Consider the following 14,654-nt stretch of genomic DNA (forward strand, 5'->3'; position numbering starts at 1 on the left):
TTTTTAAAAGCTAAGAACTTTTAAAAGTTTCAATATTTATAATATTTAAACTTTTAAATTTTTTAAATATTATAATATTTTTTTGAAACTGTTTAAAGTTTTAATTTGATCAAATAAAAAACCAGATCAAACCAAATAAAACTTTTAAACTTGGACGCCTGATAAATCAAGCTTTCCTGCTCATTCGTTGTTGGAAGCATATATATCTTATTTATACTGGTTCTGAACCATTGTCTAAAAAATTTCTAGCCGATGTGGGATATTGTGCTTAGTTCTTTGATTTCCATAAATTTAAAATTTTTCTTTTTCTAAAAAATTTTGGAAATTTAAAAAATGTTAATGAATGACATGTCAAATCATGATAGGTTGTTTAAAATAATACTTAATATAAAAAATTCTAGAAATTGTATAAAATGTTAATAAGTGATATGTCAAATTTCTATTGGTTGTTTAAAATCCTAGATGGACGGTCTTTGGAGCTTATAGCTCCTACTTTTTATTAGGATAGATGTCAACTGATAATACACATTTTAAGGAACTAAATCATTACTTTATTCAACATACCTCTTCGAATTGCAGACAAACTTGTTGATAAAATGAGGAAGAGAACACACAAAACAAAGCACAAGGTTTGCTTCATGCGGCTGAGAGAGAAAGAGAAAGTAAGCAGTTTGTGACAGACATATACCGAATATATATACACCGAGTCGATATGAGATTCCTTTTTTTTGTAATATATTTTTTCTTACTTTGGTAGAGTATAGTTTACACAAGTAATCACGCTTTTTTCACAGACGCAAAGATTCTGCAAAAGATCTATGTTCTGTGATCCATGGTTTCTTTTCTTGTTGTTGTCCTACCTCGATCTCACATCAATACTCGAGTTTCTTGTTAAATATGCGGGCTCTTGAATCCCTGGGATGGGAAACACGGTGTTGGTCTCAATGGTTCCTTCACCTAAACTTTTCTTTTTGTCAGTTTCTTCGATGTTTCTGTTGTCATACTCCAGTGTCTGGAGGAGCAAACCGCCCTTGCTATTTTTGCAACTGCCAACTTCCATTTCCATATCATATTTATCTCCTCGGGGTCCAAAGGTTTGGAGTAGCTAAGATGCAATGGATCCAACCTCTACGTCAGTTTCCTCTGGAGCCCAGTCTCTGAAGTTGATCATAGGAGGTGGGATTCTGGCAAAGAACAACTCATACAGGTCATACAGACCCTTTTCGTAAGGGTTTTCTTTCTTGTCATATCGGTACCGGAAATTCTCATAAGTTGTCTGCAAAATAGTAATAAAAGAGTCAAAAATTACAAGCGAACTAAACAAACAAATTTGCAAAAACAGAACACCGAACATAGCAGCAAGAGTAAGGTTAAGGATCTTGCCTGATTAGTGCAGATGAGGTAGAGGTGGAATACAATGATTCCACCAACAAACCAAACAACGACGAAGCAGTGGAGGATGAGAACAACAAAGACGAAGTCGTTTGCGATGACCACTAACAACATCTTGCCATGTAACTCAAGCGTACTGATCCAAGAGAAGACAAAGACGTACATGCAGAGGAGTGTTGAAGTTGATATGAAACAGATGAAGTACGGATAGTTTCGCTGCAAATACCGCCGTTTATAAATCTCAATAGATCCTACTTACACTTTTTGTTTCAGAAGATTCAAAAGGAAAAGGTTGTTTAGAAGACTTACTAAAGTGATGCATTGGCCAACCCATGGACAATGGTGATCAAATCATTGGACACAGTTGTTACAGATGGAACAGTGAGAGGCGCGAGGAGGACGGTAAAGCAAACACGTATCACAAAACTTAACTTTGAAAGTGTAGCCATTCACCAGTATATCCTTGGTTCGAGGTATCTTTGTATTACCAAGTTTGTTGTTTACCTATTCTGAGGATTGAGTGATCATATCAAACCCTTCTGCTTCAGGTGCTTCTTTGTTTCTAGGAATAATCCTCTACATTCAATTATTCCCCAATATAACAGACTACAAAATCTTGATGAATCCAACAAAGACAACAAACAAATTGCAAATTTCAAGCACCAGAAGAAAGAAACCCGTCGCCTTCGATTCGGGGCAGAAGAAATTGAGCATAAACACATCGAAGAAGGTAGATCGAAGAAAAACCCGCAATTCAATAACAAATTTTTGCGTGTATGTGAACAGGTACATCGATAGGCAAGAGATACGCCCAATCCGATGAATTTGGAGCGCCATTTGTAATAACAGTGGAATCAGATCGATAAACCAAATCCAATGATGGTTCGAGAGAAAATAACAAAAATGGCGACGGAGAAGAAGAACAAATCGAAGAATAGAAAAAACAATCGAAAAACGCTCTCTCTCAGACAACACGATGACGAAGAAGCAGAAGACAAAACACTCAGACGTTCGCTTCTATTTTCTTTAGTCCACGTAAGAGTAAAATTAGGTGAGCTCTTATAATTTGATTGGGTTGAATTGACATACTTTAGAGAGAAACACACTTTCTTCTTTTATTGTATTAATTGTTTAACGAGTAATTATTTAAAAAGAGAACAAACGTAAAATAAAAAATTCTGATAGATACGGGATGAAAGAAGATGGGATTAGGACGTAAGGGGATGGGACATGACTAGACGTATTTTTCTTTCCAAAATAAAAACGTCTTGGTTTAAATGTTTTAAAATTTACATGAAAAATAACACACCTATGCTTATCAGCCGGTTTAATATAATTCTTAATCATTTTACGAATTTCAAATTTGTATGAAATATTTTCTCCCGTTTTGTGACACGGATTACTACCTTGAGACGCATATTTTTAGAATTTTGGATATTTTTGAAAATATTTTGAGAGTTTTTAAGATTATAATTTCTACTAACTATGTGTCCGAATGGTAACCATGGATTTAGTAGTGCGGGACAAAAAATTTGCTAGTGTGGTAGGGTTCAATTGCGGTACGTGCGAGACAAATGTATTTGCGGAACAAGTGCGGTTATTCCAAAATAAGCGGTACAAAATAATGTTTGATTGGTGAAAAACAATTGACAGTGCAGATTTCATATTATTTTATTAATAACTGGTATAAATATATATTTTTATTTGTCTTGTATTAACAAATATATATTTTAATTTTTGAATTTAAAATACCAAAAGTTATTTATAATTAAATTTTAATATATATATTTATTATTGAATCAGTTAGTAGTTCAATCATAAAATAAAGTACAACACAATAAAAAAACCATTATCAAGCTCTTTGATATACATATCTATTCATAATATCAATCTTTAGTTCCAAATTGGTTTAACTAACAATAATATCATAAATTATATTATAACTTTTTAAAACAACATTTGAGTTATATATTTTTTTGTTTGTATAAAAGACTTATTGAAAATAAGTTAAAAACACATCTATAATACAATGAGACTCTGGGGTCTCCATTATTGTTGACAAGTGTTCGATGAACTCTGTGTTGATTGTCTTAGTTTTATTTTATTTAACATAATTTAAATATTAAAAAAATAAATTGTTTTGTATGTGCATTATTTGAAAATACGCTGGGTAATAGATAGTTAAACAAAATATTGCGGTCCATGTGTTAATATCCCACCAAAGAAACCGCAACTTACTTTATTTTTCTTTTTCTTAAAAACGCAAATTTAACTAAAACTTCATGAATGGTGTATACAGTGAAGTTTAGAAAAACGCACTTTGAAACCCGTGATATAAGTGTCTCCATTCAAGACCTATATAAATTAAACATACAAATGGAGAATACATGTATTTCATCTAAATTTCTTAGCCAAAATTTATTAATAACATTATTATATTGATAATCATTTAAAATAAAATGGTTATGGGACATAAAATTTCTAATGGGATGGATCGGGACGAGACAGGATGAAATGGGACTGAACGAGATTTAACATCCCATAACAAAATTACTTTAACATTTTCAAAAGACACGGGCTGTCATTGATTATTATGGATGGATTGTAAAAAAATGTATATTTTCTAGATGATGATCATGTTTATTTTCGGTACGGGTTGCGGTGTTCTATGTATACACCAAATTATTGACAAAACACCGTAAAAGAGTTGCCAACAAATTTTATGAAAAAATATTACTATTATATAATTAAAATTTTCCAACCGAAAATGGTATATTATTTGACTGAATATATATTTTACCAGTGTTTTTTTAAGTGATTTAATTTACTAATTAAGTATATATACTTTAAAAAACAATAATTAAATTTTGAAAAAATTCCAGTATATGTAAACTGGAACGTGTAAATTCGAACAATGAAAACAATATATTGAATAGTCTTTTTTAAAAAAATGGGGACATAAATTTTAGATTAAAATACAAAATAAAAAAATATAGTTAGATAAATTTGGAAATCCTTAAAATATTTGGAAATCCACATGGAATCCATGGATTTTAAATCAAATAATATGGATATGAAAATCAGATAATGTGGATTTGAAAGTCAAAGAAAGTGGATTTGAAATTCCTAGAGATTAGAATTCAAAATTTTTAAAATCAATGATTGAATAAACATGATTTAACTTGGATTTCTAAATCCATTAAAATCAAGAATCCAATAACCCCCTAAGTATCAAGCTTTCAATAATTTGAATAAGGATTGACTATGCGACACGTAATTAACCACTTACCGACTCTTTGAGATTTTTGGTGTTTTTGAAAACAATTATATCATTTTTAAAAATTATAATTCTTACGATAATTTCAACTAACTAAATAAAAAAAATATTCAACATAGAACTCTGGTAACCCGTCTAGTTTCTTACCTAATCTCTTTTAGTAAAGATTGTCTAACAAGTAATTATTAAAAGGAAACAAATATAAGATAATAAAATTCTGATGGATATGGGACGAGACGGGACAAGACCATACTGGATAAGACGATACAAAATCATGAGACAGAATGAGATATGACAAGGGGAGATGGGTTAGAACGTGAAGGGATGGGATGGAACAGTGGCGTGTTTCCCGTTCCAAATTAAGAAACATTGGCCTACGGCCTTAAATTTTGTATAAAATATAGGAAGCCATATTTGTCTAAGTTTATGGTTTTATCTTGAAGTAATTACGTATGAATGTTAAGAAATGTTAATTATATACATTCCTAGAATAAAGGAAAATAGTAGAAACATGCAAATATATGAAATCTTTATAATACAAAGTGTAGTTATCAAATAAGTAATGACTCTAATTAAACTAATAATATATAATATATTTACAAAGAGTATATATCAAAGTATCAACCAACGTAATAAAGCGACAAAGTATCAACCAACCAACATGGTTAATCACAAATTAATTAGACAACATATCTTTTTTAATCACATAATAATTTTTATCCTTTTCATAATATTGTTGAAGTTTTCTTGAATTTGTGTAAATATGTTGATTACAAATTTTTTAAAATTAAACTAACTTTTTTTTGTTGCTTATGGCCTCAAAATCTCTAGGCATGACTCTGCTTTCCAAAAATGCTTCTCTACCTATATATCTCTGAATTCATAATTTTTTTCTTATATCTGGTTTTATCGGTTTACAAAGTTAACCCGATAGAGAACCGTTCATACCAAATACGAAACAAAAATTAAACCCGACCTGAGATAATACATCTATAACCCCATTAAAATCCACAAATCCTCAAATTAAATCCTAGAATTTAAAAATCAATGAACCCTAAAAGCATAAATTCTGAATTCGATCTCTGCAACCATGAGTAATAATTCTGAAACTTTGAGTGGTTCATCAAATGTTCGAAAAAGAGGATTCGTGCTTAGCGTGCCTAAGAGATGTGGGCGTGGGGAACAAAATGTGGCAAAAATTCTAAACCTGAGCCTAATCCTTGTCGACGATACTTTTGATGTCAAGAAGCAGTAGCAAAGAAGGTAATATATTATGCTTTGTCTGGTGTTGAGATTGATTCTCACTAATTGTCATTTTTTCTATGATTTAATGTAGCTTAGGAACGATAACCACATCTTTAAGTGGGTCGATGAGGCACTGTTGGACGAGGTAGCAACATTGGATGTTCAAATTGGATGACTAAAAGAAGATATGAAGGAGCTTACAATAGAGACATTGAAAGAACATATGATCATATTTGAGAAGATGCAAATGGAGTTTGAAAAAGAACTATTTGAGAGGGTCAAAGAAGTTTGATGGAAGCAAAATCTGAATTACAATTTAGGATGAAAGAAGAGAAAGGAGGAAAATTTGATTTTAGGGGTTTATGGGTTAAGGGGTTTAGTTTTCTAATCGGGTTCCCATCGGCTTGAAAATAGGTTTATTCCGGTTAATAGACTGCGTTAGTTAGTTAATCAAATAATAAATCTATTAAATCCAGCTCAATGAAGAAATAGATGATGTGACAATCAATTAAATGAGAAATTTGAAGAGAATACTTGGCGTACGGATATGCTCAAGGAGCATTTTGCCCCGGAAGATGTTGATCTAATAGGGGCTATACCTTTAGGAAGTTGTCGGCCACAAGATTCCCTGGGTTGGCATTTTACAAAATCTGGAAAGTATACAGTTAAATCTGGGTATGATACGGAGCGGTTTGTTGCATCACAGCTTAGTAGGATATCTCGATCGGGTCCAGAGATTACTCCTCTCTTGGCCGGCGTTTGGGGTGCTCAATGTCCACCAAAAATTAAACATTTTATGTGGCAGGTCTTGACAGGGTGTATTTCGGTTTCGGCATTTCTGCGGTGACGCGGAATTGCGTGTGAGGGTGTGTACGGTGTGGGGCAGAGGAGGAAACAATCAATCATGCTATTTTCCGGTGTCCACCGGCCCGACAGGTTTGGCCTTTAGCTCAGGTTCCCGTAGGTCCTAACTCTTTCCCGACGGAGTTTGTGTACGCTAATGTGGATCATTTCTTAGGCTCTACTAATCCAGGTTCTCAAATAACAGTTTTCCCGTGGCTCATGTGGTATATTTGGAAAGCGCGAAATGCTCGCGTATTTGAGGATGTAATGGATAATCCACTAGACGTAGTTCGGTTGGCGGAGGGAGAGGCGAATGCCTGGATGCAGGCCCAAGGTGGAGGTTGAGGATGAGGATCGTCCCAATCCTTCCCTTGTCCCTAATTCTAGACAAAGGGGGTGCACAAGCTCCCTTCCTACCATTTTTACAGGTTATCGGTGTTTCGTTGATGGCTCTTGGAAAGCGACTGACGCTTTTGCAGGTGCAGGTTGGGTTTGTTCTTCCTATCAAGATTCAGGGTCAAATATGGGAGCAACCAATTTCCGACGAAGTTTTTCTCCTCTACATGCTGAAGTAGAAGCTTTCATTTAGGCTATGCGGTGCATGATCGGACACGACTACCAAGACGTGGCTTTTTACACGAACTGTTCTGACTTGGTGAAGATGGTTTCTTCTCCTCACGACTGGCCGACTTTCACACCCTACCCCGACGACATCAAGATAGATCAAGCAGAGTTTTCTTCCTTTTCCCTACCTCTCGTTATCCGTAATGCGAATGTAAGTGCGGATTCTTTGGCACGCCAAGCGCGACTGTCTCCGCAGCATGTTTTGTTTGTAAACAATTTACCCTCTAATTGGCTCTTTTGAGCTGATTCTTTTGTTGTCAAAAAAAAAGAAGAAGAAATAGATGATAACTTTCTGTTTCATGGAGATATAAGAAGAGAAGTATGAATTCGGGGATATTTAAGCTTAGAAGCATTTCTAGAAAGAATTCTGGGAAGAGGGCAAAGTTTGTGCTCTATTTGGTACGATGTCATAATTCTCATGGGATATAAAACTTTTCCCTTATTTTTTTCTACTAAGTAAGATACAGAGCAGCTAGAATTAAAATTCTGTTTTGTTCTAAATAATAACATAAATATTATATATTATTTAATAAAGAAAATCATATAAACAAAGAGAGAGGGAGAAGAACGAGAGAGTAAGTTTAATACTTCACTACTTCTTATTACATATTTTTCTCACTTTCTTAGTTATTTGTCTCACTTACAACGACACATATATATAGGGGAAAGCTGGAAATGGATAAGCATTGGTTTACTTGGGGAGAAAGATACTTAGGGGTGGAGTAAAAAGATGATAAGCATCACAAATAGATAATCATTACCATCGGATCATTATATAATTTATAACACTCTCTTTGATTATTTGTAATGCTCCGACCACCATCTTTTAATGGTCCCATGTTCACTTCCAATCCATAGCCTCAATTTCTTTAATGGGCCTCACGTTCTCTCATTAGGGTCGTGAGCCCATCTATATCTGAGAGTTGGTTTACTACGTCTGGAAGGCTTTAAAGACTTGTTAACATCCCTACAATCACCACATGATCTTTTCCTGTATTTTGTCCTCACTCGTAAAGTTCCGACAGACACTTCCCAGAAGGTTATCCATCCTGAGACTTCTCCAGCTTAAGCACGCTTAACTCTGGAATTCTCTTAGGACCTTTGACCGAAAAAATAATTGCACTTTGGTAACATAGATGGTCAAATCAATTCTTTTAAACCTCTCTGCATATCTCTGAAACTGGGGTGTCACATTATCTATCATCATTTACATATTAAAAACCTAGTCATGGAAAAACCTAGTAGGATAAAAATCATGATAAGGGAAAAAGAGTGCAACCACGCGAATCATCATATTGCCCCCTCTGGAAATATTATCTTCAAAAGATGCATTTTTTTATCTCTAAAGATGCATCCTAAATGAAGTAGTAGGAAGCACTTTTGTAAGTAACTCTGCAACATTGTTACTTAAGCTGATGTACTAGCCATCAACTTCTTCATTCTTCTCAAATTCTTGAGTGTAAGAGAGGAATTTATCTTGTTTCTCGCTCTTGGTGTAGCTTCCTTTGAATTGGGCGACATATGCAACAAAGTCTTCAAACAGTGTTGTTGTCTTTGGTGACTGTTTTGGTTGCTTCTTGCTAACGGGTCTTAACAAGCATTAACTAGTTGATTCCGATCGAACCCTCAGTTCAAAATTTTTGGCCAACATGTTATGAGGCACCAGTCTTAGGTGGTAACTATTGGTTGACGTTCGGACATCATCTAAGCCATTACATATTCTCAATATGGCATATGAAACGCAATTATTTTGGCATGACTTGAATAAGCGACGACCAAAGTCTGTCACTGAAACGTCACGAAATCGTTTTTTTACAATATATCTTTCTATAGTTCCGATATAAATCCTTCATCTGAAAAAACAACTAGACCAAACTCGGGGTTTCTCAAATATAATAAGCCCAAGTCAATAGAAGATACATTTTAACTCATCTCAAAATCTACTTGTAGAGAATGAGTTATGTGCTGCAAAGAGATTAGTAGTAAATGTTAGGTACAATTCACAATATAGATAAACGCTCAGCATTTTAGAGTGGTCTTTTATGACCATATGTCTACTTCCTTTAGAAGTGGCTATATAACATCTGTAGAAGTACAGTCGGAATATTTGGAGACACTTTTGTCTTTCCAAGATCTTTCATTCCAAATAACTCTTTTAACAGTTTCGATGATGTTCAAAATCATCATGCAAGTTCTTGAGAGCATAATTATGATACCATATATTTCTGGGATAAGCTTTTCAAGCATCCCATGAGGCGGATTTTAAGTCATAGTATCAATTTTTTTTTATATTTTAACAAAACATGGCGCGACACAACAATTTGTTATATATCATTATACCCTTTTAATGTTTGGACCACTAGTCCAAAAATTACTCTTCTTTCATACAAGTTTAATATAGACTTGTTACCTCTTTATTGGCCAATATATATCTCTATACGCTCACAAAGCGGAGATTTATGATCCTCATTAATCACATTGCGCTATACAATTTATTGTCAACATGCATGTCTTTGGTTCCATATTTCTCGTACTGACATAAATAATCGAGATCTCTTTAATCATTATATAAATTATTTTATTAAGGTACCTGATTTCATTATTAACCATATCAATCGGGTTTTCTGCTCTTCTTGAGGAGTATCTTTGCTCCTCCTTAGGAGTCTATTACTCCTCATTAGGGAGTCTATTAGCTCTTTTTGAAAAGTCTATCTACTCCTCTTTAGGAGTTCATTTGATCCTCTTTTAAGAGTATAATCCTATTTTTAATTTGCTCATTTTTCTTTTTGAGAGTTTTATTATCTTAGGAACAAAAATAATCTATCACGTTTCATATGTGTCAAAGACTTAATATGTCATCCGCCAAAGACATATTATTATAGGAGCATTTTTAGCTAGGATGTGAGATTTTTTAGAACTTCAAGTTCATATTTATTTATGTCAGGATCAATAATATATATATTACGAAATCTCATCCATCAGATTTTTGCATTTGATATACAATATATAATTTGAATAGTGATATTTTGAACTTTTGAACTTTCAAGTTCATATTCATTTGTCCAAAGATTCAAACATACAATGAGGATCCGAATGGTAATAGCACATTTGATAGTGCGAGACAACCGATTTGATAGTGCGGTACGGTTGAATTGTAGTACGTGCGGGACAAATATATTTGCAGGACAAGTGCGGTTAATGCAAAATAAGCGGTATAAAATAATGTTTGATTGGTGAAAAACTATGTACCATGCGGATTTCATATTTTTTTGATCAATAACTGGTATATTATATATTTTAATTTGTTTTTTATTAATAAATAAATAATTTATTTTTTTTGTATATATTTAATATAAAGTATAATTTTAATGTATTTTGTAATGTATTTTTATAGACTTTGTATAAATTATATTTTGTCTACTATAATACTAGTTGTATGAATAAATTAGCAAATGTTTTGTAAATGTTATTAAATTAAACTTTTATTACAATACATAATATACTTTATGTACTAAGAAAAATATTTATTTATTTTTAAATAAAATACATAACCTATATATTTTTTTGTTCAAAGAATATAGAGTAATAAATATTAAACCACATTACCACTTTGTATTAATTAATAAACAACTTCAAATATAGAAAACATGTTTTTGATAGATGGGTTGAAATTCTACAAAATATAATCATATTTTATCAGCTATGGTCTATGGGTATACAAACATTAAATTATTAATCTATGAAAAAATTGTTTAAGAATTATTTTATTTTACTTTTGTATGTGTTTTTTTTGGAATATAGATGTAACCTATACATAGCAAATATAGTAAATTAAAACAAAAAAGAAAAAAACTTTTATCTACTGAAAAATAGATCTAACCTATATATAACAAATTTAGTTAAATTATAAAAAGAAAAAACAACAAAAAAACATGTAAAGAAAGTTTTATCCACTCTGGTCACTGCGGATTTCAACAAAACTGCTGGATAATAATTGATGTTGTGTGAAAAAGCGGTCCATGGCAATATACCACCTAAAAATCTGTGATTTTTTTTCTCTCTCTAAAATACCGCAAATTATTGTTATTTTTGTTGATTGGTAAATAAAAGCGGTTTTTACCTTTCCCCTTTTCAAATCCGCTTTTTTATTGTCACCAATCATAGCCTGATTCTCCCAAAATAATTGGGAATATCATCCAACATGATAATATGCAAATCTTGCAATACGCACATCTCTCATATGATGGCTTTATATTACTAGAGCGGAGACTCATCTCCCACAACTATATATTTCATCCTCTTTGAATGATATTTTTATGTGGTGTAACATTTCTTACAAACTATTGGCCTCCTGCAATGTTGCATTTTCCATTTAAAAACATGGAGACTAAATCACCATACATGTTTTGCAATCTCTTTGAGTTGCACTATGAACTATTCATTCTAGTTCATTTCAGTAGGGAACATCATGGATGTTTCACTTTATCGCATGCGACATATATATGTGATAAACTATAAGATACGATTTTACCAAAGTCAAATCGCTCTGGGATGTTAAATTTACTAAAGTTTATCAACTTATTGTCGATGTGTGATTCTTTTAATTATATATCACACACCCATAAGATTCAAAATGAGAAATATTTGATCTCGGACCATGGATATATAACATGGGAGAAACATTTCTTACAAATTGTCGATCTCATGCAAAGTTGCATGTTCCATGTAAAAACATGGAGACTAAATCACCATGAATCGTTTTGCAATCTCTTTGAGTTGCACTATGAACAATTCATTCTAGCTCATTTCAAGAGGGAACATCGTGGATGTTTCACTTTATCACATGTGACATATATATATATATATATATATATATATATATATATATATATATATATATATATGTGATAAACTATAGGATATGATTTCACTAAAGTTGTATCGCTCTGGAGTATCAAATTCACCAAAGTTTATCAACTTCTTGCTGAGGTGGGATTCCTTTAATTCACCCCCTCGAGATGATAACTCTTGGAGTTCATTCATCTCGTACTGAATCTCACTTGAGGATCAACAACATACCAATTTTGGTCATGTCTATTATCTTAGATCTTTATAAAAGTGTGAGACTAGTATCATCCCTCTCAAGATGATGATTTTCAAGTCCATTCACCTTTGTGTGAATCTCAGTTTTAGATCGGTTACATTCTTTTTTTTTAAAACAAACTGATCGGTTACATTCAAGGTTCAATTTAGGGAGTACAAAGAAATCGACCATCATATATATACAATGAGCTTGTTAAACAATAAAAAAATGGTGAATGGACCAACATTATATGATTCTACCACATAAATAAGGAGGAGGTATACAACCATCGACTCCATAAAAAAAATATAAATTTAAATAAATTTGAATAAACTGAATATAAATTAGAAATTACGTGAAGTATGAATGAAGTGCAGTGCTTACAACTTCATGGAGGCATACAATACTTTTAAAAAAACTTTTGTTTCTATAAACAAACTCACAATGATTTTTAGTATCATTGATAGATCGGGATGCCTTGACTGGTAACGCTATGCTTGAAGCAATAGAAAAATTCATATTTACTATCATTTTACCATATTTATTTTTGCATAATGTAATCATATACATGTGTGTCTCCAATATGCTCGAACTTGCGATACTATATTTATTTATAGTCTCAACATAATAATTTTATTAAGACAAAATGTCTTTGAAACTCCATGAGTTTTTTTTAGACTTCAGAGAATGCTAGACATCGATAATTATGAATCTGATGTCTTTGTGTGACAACCCATCCGTGGACCCCACTAACCTCCCTGCTAGTTGCCCCCATAGGCTGGCCTTGCAGGGCATCGATCCTAACCCATCACTGTGGATATCCAAATCCACCAGTAGGTTATTGGTGCGCTAGGCGTTCCTCGAACCATGGTCCCTCACCCTTTAACAACCTTCCCACAGACAAGTTGCCACCAATTGACCTAGTTCCATTCCACAGTGATGGGTTAGGATCGATGCCCTGCAGGGCCAGCTAGGGGTCCGTTAGGGCAGTAAGCAGTGAGGCTAGTGGGGTCCGCGGGACGGGTTGTCACACTTTGGAAGTCGAGAGACTAACTCATCTCGACCTTCCAATTATGTTTGCACTGTGTATGATATACTGACATGTGCTTCATATATTCTCATAAGAGAAATATATTTTTGATTTTAAAGACATTTAATTGTTTTTAAATCTCATATAACACATATAGTTATTCTTTACTAATAAACGAAGTTCAATTAACAAACATATAAACTCAGGAAATAAAATTAGAGTTATAGCCTTTTATATAAGAATTCCTTAGGCATAACTTCATTTGATCGTAGAGTAGGCAGAGCCTATCATATAACGATCAATCCATAAATTACATAGCCTTATATTGATCGTATACTGTAGAGCCTACCATATGAGACGATCTTTCCGGAAAATATAGCCTTTTGTTAGATCGTGAAGAAGGCAAATCATACCATATCAAATGATCAATCCAAATATTATGTAGCTTTATATATGATCGTAAAAAAGGCAAAGCCTAACATATATAACGATCAATTTATCCGGGAAAAAACAAAGCTTTTATTTGATCATGAAGGAGTGAAACAACCCGACACGTTTTTTTAATAATCATAATAATATAATTAAATACCCCATAATATTTAATTACAAACCAACTAATAAACCAACAAGAAATCAACATGCATAGCAGAAGACAAACCAAACCAACTTCAATTTAATATAAATACCATATCAATTAAAACCAGTAAAAACCATCAACCTAACATAATTATAAACCAGGTTCTAACATAAATAACATGACCAATAATACAACTGATCGTCATGATTACATGCTACACATTCATTACCTGCACCACACACAATGAGAAGCGTGAGTATTACCAGAACTACCCAGTGAGCCGATCCTCCCATCTACGAGTTATACACACAATCAAATCAAGAGTTTAACGACAAATAAAACATAACAAACCAGTCATTAAATAGAACACCCAATAGCACATTCACCACACCTACACATCAGCACACAAAACAAGTCATACAACCAATCGCTTAGATAAGCTTATAGTCCCGCAGTCACCTTAACAAGCTGATTCTAACAACAAATACAACCAGGAAAGACTCTCCTTGCGTCTGCAACAGTCCAGCCACGCCCTACCACAAGCTACACAGCCAAAAACAACCTTGAAACATACCAGACAGAA

General features: G+C 33.0%; 1 pseudogene; it reads right to left on the reverse strand.

The window, feature by feature from the left end:
* LOC104709314 lies at positions 686–2,229 on the reverse strand (annotated as a pseudogene).

This window comes from Camelina sativa, chromosome 8 (genome assembly GCF_000633955.1).
Source record: "Camelina sativa cultivar DH55 chromosome 8, Cs, whole genome shotgun sequence".
In the NCBI taxonomy this organism is placed as follows: Eukaryota; Viridiplantae; Streptophyta; class Magnoliopsida; order Brassicales; family Brassicaceae; genus Camelina; species Camelina sativa.